We start from the raw sequence: 7,644 nt of genomic DNA, 5'->3' as shown, positions 1-7,644 counted from the left end.
TCCATTTTACCCTTAAGCATAAAGTTCACAAAATGCAGTTCACATCGCTATTTTCATGCATTTACCCACAGTTCAGTTTAAAATTTAATCTTGCAATTTCAGTCAGACCAAAATAAGTAGATAACAATAGTCAATATAGTAAATCACAAATTCACAGGTAACTAAACTTTGGGATTTGATGTCACATAGGAAAAACAAGTTCTTGCCCCATTACACAAGCCAAATATGAATTTTCCTACTACTAAAACACTGCTTCAAGTATAAACCAGCCACAAACCAGGTGAAGAGTCTTACAACGGTGCAATGGATAAAGACCTTGACTTGCAGCAGCATCCATATCTACAGTGACATGAAATAAAAGCCAAGAAGAAAGTTTTAAAAGTCAAGGGTAAAAGACAGTAAAAACTCCACAACCATACACAATTTGAGTACATGTAAAGCAACTCTAAAAATTATTTGCACCTATACTATACCATAGATGTATAGAACCAAACAGATGCAACAACAACGAAGATCTCCTCGATTCCTTAATGTTGGGTTTTTTTTTTCTCTCCTTTGTGAGGCACAAGCCCAACATTTTGGGGGTGTATTCTTGCACCCTAGTGTCACAACCCTAATTCAAATTTTGGAGGTCATTTTGAGAGAGAGAGAGAGTAGCCACCAAAGAGAGAAAGAGAAGGGGAAAAACAGAATTCCCGTTTTTGCCCAAAGCAGTAAATTTCAAATGGCAGTTTCTCAGTTGTTCACCGTTGGATCGGCTTGAAATTTAAACTGTGTGTTCCTATCATCTTGTTATTCATTCTGGTCGGTGGAGATGTTGATTAGAAATTTACAGTGAGAGAAATTGACTTTGCAAGAGAGAAATTAAGTTTCCCGTTTTTACACAGAGCAGCAATCTTGGAACGACAGTTTCTCATTCTTTTACCGTTGGATCGACGTGAAACTTGGAATGTAGATTCTTCACATCTTGTTCTTCATTCTGAACTGTGGAGATTTTAATTGGAGGTCTGCAGAAGAACAAATTGGCTTCGATAGCAGCTCTATTTTTTGGGTATATTTCATCTTCTTGCTTCTAATTTGTAAGCTTTGGTGCTTTGATGCTTTGGCTGGTTATATGCACTTTTTTTGTGCTTTGTTTGAGACTCTCTTGTACCTCATTTGATTATAGTGGAGTTATTTCATTGGTCTGGACGACTCGTGGTTTTTACCTCTCACATTGAGGGGGTTTTCCACGTTAAAATCTCGGTGTGTTCTTATTATTGCTTTACTTGCTATATTTGCTTGTTATAGTTGCTGCCATATTGTATTGTGAGTGCTTCCATATTGTTCTTGTGTTGGACATTTGTGTCATTTCCGCTGTTAGGCTCTTTCATACTGGCATCAGAGCTTGTTGGTATTTTTCTGGGCTTGTGATTTTGTGAACAATGGAAGCTAATACTAATACTAGTAGGATGATCACTCTTAATGGTCCTAATTATGATTTGTGGAAGTCAAAAATGGAAGATTTACTTTATGTCAAGAATTTTCATCAACCAGTTTTTGGTACAGAGAAGCTTAATGATAAATCTGATGATGATTGGACTTTGTTGCATAGACAAGTCTGTAGATATATTAGGCAGTGGGTTGATGATAATGTGTTGAACCATATTATTGGAGAGACACATGCTCGGACTCTTTGGATTAAGCTTGAACAGTTGTATGCTCGAAAAACTGGGAATAACAAGATTTTTTTATCAAGCAGTTGTTGGCTTTGAAGTATACAGATGGGACATCAATGACAGATCACTTGAATAATTTCTAAGGAATTATGAATCAGTTATCTTCCATGGGTATCAAGTTTGATGAAGAGGTTCAAGGATTGTTACTTCTTGGCTCCTTACCAGACTCGTGGAAAATTCTCAGAATGTCATTGTCCAATTCTGCTCCTGATGGTGTAATCTCTATGGATCTTACCAAGAGCAGTGTTTTAAATGAATAGATGAGAAGAAAGTCGCAAGGTACATCGACTACACATTCAGATGTTCTTGTTTCTGAGTCTAGGGGGAGAAGCAAAAGTCGAGGTCCTAAAGGTAGAGATCAAAGTAGAAGCAAGTCTCGAGGAAAGTATAAGAATATTGAGTATCATCATTGTGGTCAAAAGGGACATGTGAAGAAATTTTGTTGGCAGCTAAAGAAGGAGAAAGCCAAGGCAAGTAAAGATAAGAGCACAAATAAAGATGATGGTAGCAAGGAAGACAAGGTTAATGTAACTCATGATGATTTTCTTGTTGTTAAGGAGTTTGAATCTGTTAACCTTGTTGATAATAGCACTAGTTGGATGATTGATAGGCAGTGCTTCTATTCATGTTACATCTAGGAGGGATTTGTTTACGTCTTATACTCCTGGTGATTTTGGTGATGTGAAAATGGCTCATCAAGGTGTTGCAAAATGTGCCGGTGTTGGACAGATTTGCTTGGAAACCTCCAACGGTACCAAGTTAACTTTGAAGCGTGTGAAGCATGTTCCAGATATTCGGTTGAACTTACTTTCTGTTGGTAAGTTGTGTGATGAAGACTTGGATAGCTCATTCTCTCGTGATAGTTGAAAGCTCACCAAGGGTTCCATGGTTGTTGCTAGAGGTACTCGACACTCTACTCTTTATTTAACTCAAGTAAAGATTGTGAAAGATGTTGTTAATGCTGCTGAGTTTGTTGATGAAACTGATTTATGGCATAAGAGATTATGTCATATGAGTGAGAAGGGCATGAATATATTATCCAAGAGGAATCTTTTATCTGGTTGTAAGGTTGCTTTGCAAAAGTGCAACCATTGCTTTGCTGGGAAATAGAATAGGGTTTCTTTCAAGAGCCACCCACCTTCAAGGAAGTCAGAGATACTTGACTTGGTGCATTCTGATGTATGTGGGCCGATGAAGACAAGAACACTTATAGGGTCTATCTATTTTGTAACCTTTATTGATGATCATTCTAGGAAATTATGGGTTTAGACTTTGAAGACCAAAGATCAAGTTTTAAATGTGTTCAAGCAATTTCAAGCTTCTGTTGAAAGAGAAACTGGGAAGAAGTTGAAATGCATTCGTACTGACAATGGTGGTGAGTACTCAGGTCCATTTGATGCTTATTGTAAAGAGCATGATATAAGACATCAGAAGACTCCTCCGAAGACTCCTCATTTGAATGGCTTGGCTGAAAGGATGAACAGAACATTGGTTGAAAGAGTTAGGTGCTTATTGTCATAGTCTGGATTGGCAAAATCCTTTTGGGGTGAAGCTTTGAGCATTGTTGTTCATGTCTTGAACCGGACACCATGTGTTCCTTTGCAATTTGAAGTGCCAGAGAAGGTATGGTCAGGTAAAGATGTTTCTTATGATCATTTAAGAGTCTTTGGATGTAAAGCTTTTGTTCATATTCCCAAAGATGAGAGATCTAAGCTTGATGTAAAGACTAGGCAATGTATTTTTATTGGCTATGGCATGGATGAGTTTGGTTACAGGTTTTATGATCCTGTTAGCAAGAAGGTGATTCGAAGTAGAGATGTTGTCTTTGTTGAAGACCAAACATTAAAGGATGTTGATAATGCTGAGAAGCCAATGGTTCAGCCTAGTGATGATTTTTCTGACTTGGATATTACTCCTTCTATGCCTATGGTAGAAGATGGTAGAGTTGAAGCTAAAAATAATGAGCATGATACAAGTGCAGGTGAAGATGGAACAATTAATCCGATACTTGATGAAGTTGGTGATGATGATCAAGATGAAGAACCAGCTTTGGAAATTCCTGCAAACGCACTCAGAAGGTCTACAAGAGAGCGGAAGCCTTCATCAAGGTATTCTCCACATGAGTTTGTTTTGTTGACTGATGGGGGAGAACCTGAATGCTTTGGAGAGGCTGTTGAAAATGAAAGCAAAGTTCAATGGCTTGAAGCTATGCAAGAAGAAATGAAGTCCTTGCTTGAGAATGATACCTATGAGTTAGTGAAGCTACCGAAATGTATGCAAGTTTTGAAGAACAAATGGGTATTCAGAATCAAGAATGAAGAACACAATTCTAAGCCTCGGTATAAGGCTAGATTGGTTGTTAGAGGTTTTAGCCAGAGAAAAGGTGTTGATTATGAGGAGATCTTTTCTCCTGTTGTGAGGATGTCATCCATTCGTGCTGTGCTTGGATTAGCAGCGTCTCTTGATTTGGAGATTGAGCAAATGGATGTGAAGACAGCTTTTCTTCATGGTGATTTAGACAAGGAGATCTACATGGAGCAACCGGAGGGCTTTGTTGTTAAAGGAAAGGAAGATTTTGTGTGCAAGCTTAAGAAGAGTCTTTATGGGTTGAAGCAAGCTCCAAGACAGTGGTATAAGAAGTTTGAATCTATTATGGGGAAGCATGGTTACCGTAAGACAACTTCAGATCATTGTGTATTTGTGCAAAAATTTTCTGATGATGATTTTATCATTCTTTTGCTTTATGTGGATGATATTTTGATTGTGGGCAAGAATGCTTTGAGGATTAATGAGTTGAAGAAACAATTGAGTAAGTTCTTTGCTATGAAGGACTTGGATCCTGCCAAACAGATTTTGGGCATGACTATTACTCGTTACAGAGATTCCAAGAAGCTTTAGTTGTCACAGGAGAAGTACATAAAGAAAGTGCTTCAAAGGTTTGGCATGAATGATGCCAAATGTGTTACTAGTTCTTTTGCTCCTCATTTTAAGTTGAGTACCAAGCAGTGTCCAACCATTGATGAGGAGAAACAAGCAATGAATGAAATTCCTTATGCCTCAGCTGTTGGAAGCTTGATGTATGCTATGGTATGTACTAGACCAGACATTGCTCATGCGGTTGGTACTGTGAGTCGTTTTCTCTCTAATCCAAGTAAAGAACATTGGAATGTTGTTAAATGGATTGTGAGATATCTCAAAGCTACAACTAACTTGAGTTTGAGTTTTGGTGGTGAGAAACCTTTGCTAGTTGGCTTTACTGATGCAGACATGGCAGGAGATATTGATTCTCGAAAGTCTACTTTAGGTTATTTGGTCAAGTTTGCAGGGGGAGCTATTTCATGGCAGTCAAGGCTACAAAAGTGTGTTGCACTTTCTACCACAGAGGCAGAGTTTATTGCAGCAACTGAAGCATGTAAAGAGTTGTTGTGGATGAAGAAGTTTCTTGCAGTACTTGGTTTCAAGCAAGACCGTTATGTGTTGTTGTGTGATAGCCAAAGTGCTATTCATCTTGCAAAAAATTCTACTTTTCATCCAAGATCTAAACATATTGATGTTAGGTATCACTGGATACGGGATGTGTTAGATTCCAAGTTGTTGGAACTTGAAAAAGTTCACACTGATGACAATGGTGCTGATATGATGACAAAAGCATTGTCAAGAGAAAAATTTGAAACATGTTGTTTGATCGCCGGAATTGCGAGAGCCTCCACCTAGTCGAGAAAGGGGAGATTTGTTGGGTTTTTTTCTCTCCTTTGTGAGGCCCAAGCCCAAAATTTTGGGAGTGTATTCTTGCACCCTAGTGTCACAACCCTAATTCAGATTTTGGAGGTCATTTTGAGAGAGAGAGAGAGTAGCCACCAAAGAGAGAAAGAGAAGGGAAAAAAGCAGAATTTTCGTTTTTGCCCGAAGTAGTAAATTTCAAATGGCAGCTTCTCAGTTGTTCACCGTTGGATCGGCTTGAAATTTAAACTGTGTGTTCCTATCATCTTGTTCTTCATTCTGGTTGGTGAAGATGTTGATTGGAGATTTTCAGTGAGAGAAATTGGCTTTGCAAGAGAGAAATTAGGTTTCCCATTTTTACACAGAGCAGCAATCTTGGAACGGCAGTTTCTCATTTTTTCACCGTTGGATCGACGTGAAATTTGGATTGTAGATTCTTCACATCTTGTTCTTCATTCTGAACGGTGAAGATTTTAATTGGAGGTCTGCAGAGAGAAAAATTGGCTTCGATAGCAGCTTTGTTTTTTGGGTATATTTCATCTTCTTGCTTCTAATTTGTAAGATTTGGTGCTTTGATGCTTTGGCTGGTTATATGTACTTTTTTTGTGCTTTGTTTGAGACTCTCTTATACCTCATTTGATTATAGTGGAGTTATTTCATTGGTCTAGACGACTCGTGGTTTTTACCTCTCACATTGAGGGGGTTTTCCACGTTAAAATCTCAGTGTGTTCTTATTATTGCTTTACTTGCTATATTTGCTTGTTATAGTTGCTGTCATATTGTATTGTGAGTGTTTTCATATTGTTTGTGTTAGACATTTGTATCATTTCCGCTGCTAGGCTCTTTCATTTAAAGGCAAAGACGAAGATATATAGCGATAGGAGAAGGTTCTACATTCTCAGCATAAGCTTCCAACAAAACATAGATAACAACAACAAATTGAATGGGCCTAACTGTGCCCATAACCTACCTAAATGAGAATCACTCATTCTATTCCAAAGCTTATCTTGATCAACTACAACGCCAATGTGATATTTAACGAAAACTTCATGCAACATAGTTGTTTCTGAACAGAATCACTTCAGGATTTCAAATATATACATTTAAGAGTTTAATTCCTATTATTCTTTTAATAAAAATAAAAAATAATACAAATTCCTATTATTTTATATATAGTATCACAGTAGACGAGTTTCACACGTTCGTATGGAAATTAAACTTCATATATTATAGTATAGGATTTAATCTGAATGCTCGTCAATAATTACAATAGAACGATAAACGAAACGAAGATTTTACTACGTTCATGTCATTCCAAACAAGCCAGATCAACATTGTTAAAAAAAATTCACTAGCGAAAATCACCAATTCCTGAGTAACTGGATATAGACGAAAATTTCCTCGCGAAATCAGTAAGCAAAAATATCAAGTCACTGAATAATCGTAAAACTAAGAAAAAAAAACGAATCCGAAATCAGAGAACTAACCAATCAAACTAGCTCAGAGCTTAGCATAACGCGTCGAGAAAAGCTTCGGTAGAAAACGAACAGAGAGAGAAGAAGAAGAAGAAGAAGAACCTGAGCGATGAGAGAAGCGAAGAATGCGAGGAGGAGAACGTTGCGATGGTGGAAAAATTGCAGGGCGATGCTGTGAAATGGGAGTGGGGACAAAAGCGGAATTCAACAAAATATGATCATGCGTAATAACAACGGGCATGGCGAATGAGAGAGTAAATTTGATAATAGAATTAAAGGAAAAAGAAATAAAAAAGAAAAAAAATAATAAAAATAATAATTAATTGAATTGTCAAACACTTTAAAAAACTGGTTTGGTTTAAGGGAAAATAAGAGGAAAGAAAAGTGATGGAAGGAAAATAAGTGAAAATTTTTATTTTCCTTTGGATACCAAAAAAAATAGAAAAGAAAGAAAATTTTGGTGTGGGTTTTACAAAAATTTTTTTCTCTCCATTAGAAGCAAGAAAATAAAAAAAAAAATGTTACTTTTGATATATTTACAATACTACTCCTAATTCTATTATTATTAATAATTATTAATATAAATTTAATTTTAATACATTATTATAATAAATATTTATATTTAAACATTATATATGTATTAGATAAATAATTTATAAAATTATAATATTTTATAATATTCATAAAATACAATAAAACATAAATAAATAAAATTATTTATACTTTATTTT

At 36.3% G+C, this 7,644-nt stretch overlaps 1 long non-coding RNA gene across 2 annotated transcripts; it reads right to left on the bottom strand.

Moving 5' to 3' along the window:
• Positions 1-50: 50 nt before the first annotated feature.
• LOC140173034 (uncharacterized) lies at positions 51-7,246 on the bottom strand. 2 transcript variants are annotated; one of them, XR_011868856.1, is made up of 2 exons: positions 7,016-7,246; positions 51-339 (listed from the first exon to the last, which is right to left on the bottom strand). It is a non-coding gene; the product is annotated as an uncharacterized lncRNA (long non-coding RNA). The 2 variants fall into 2 exon arrangements; XR_011868855.1 differs by having other exon boundaries at positions 6,926-7,175.
• Between the last annotated feature and the right edge of the window lie 398 nt (positions 7,247-7,644).

This window comes from Arachis hypogaea, chromosome 12, assembly GCF_003086295.3.
Source record: "Arachis hypogaea cultivar Tifrunner chromosome 12, arahy.Tifrunner.gnm2.J5K5, whole genome shotgun sequence".
NCBI lineage: Eukaryota > Viridiplantae > Streptophyta > Magnoliopsida > Fabales > Fabaceae > Arachis > Arachis hypogaea.
The sequence above is the reverse complement of the archived record's forward strand: the minus strand, read 5'-3'. Positions and strand labels throughout refer to the sequence as shown.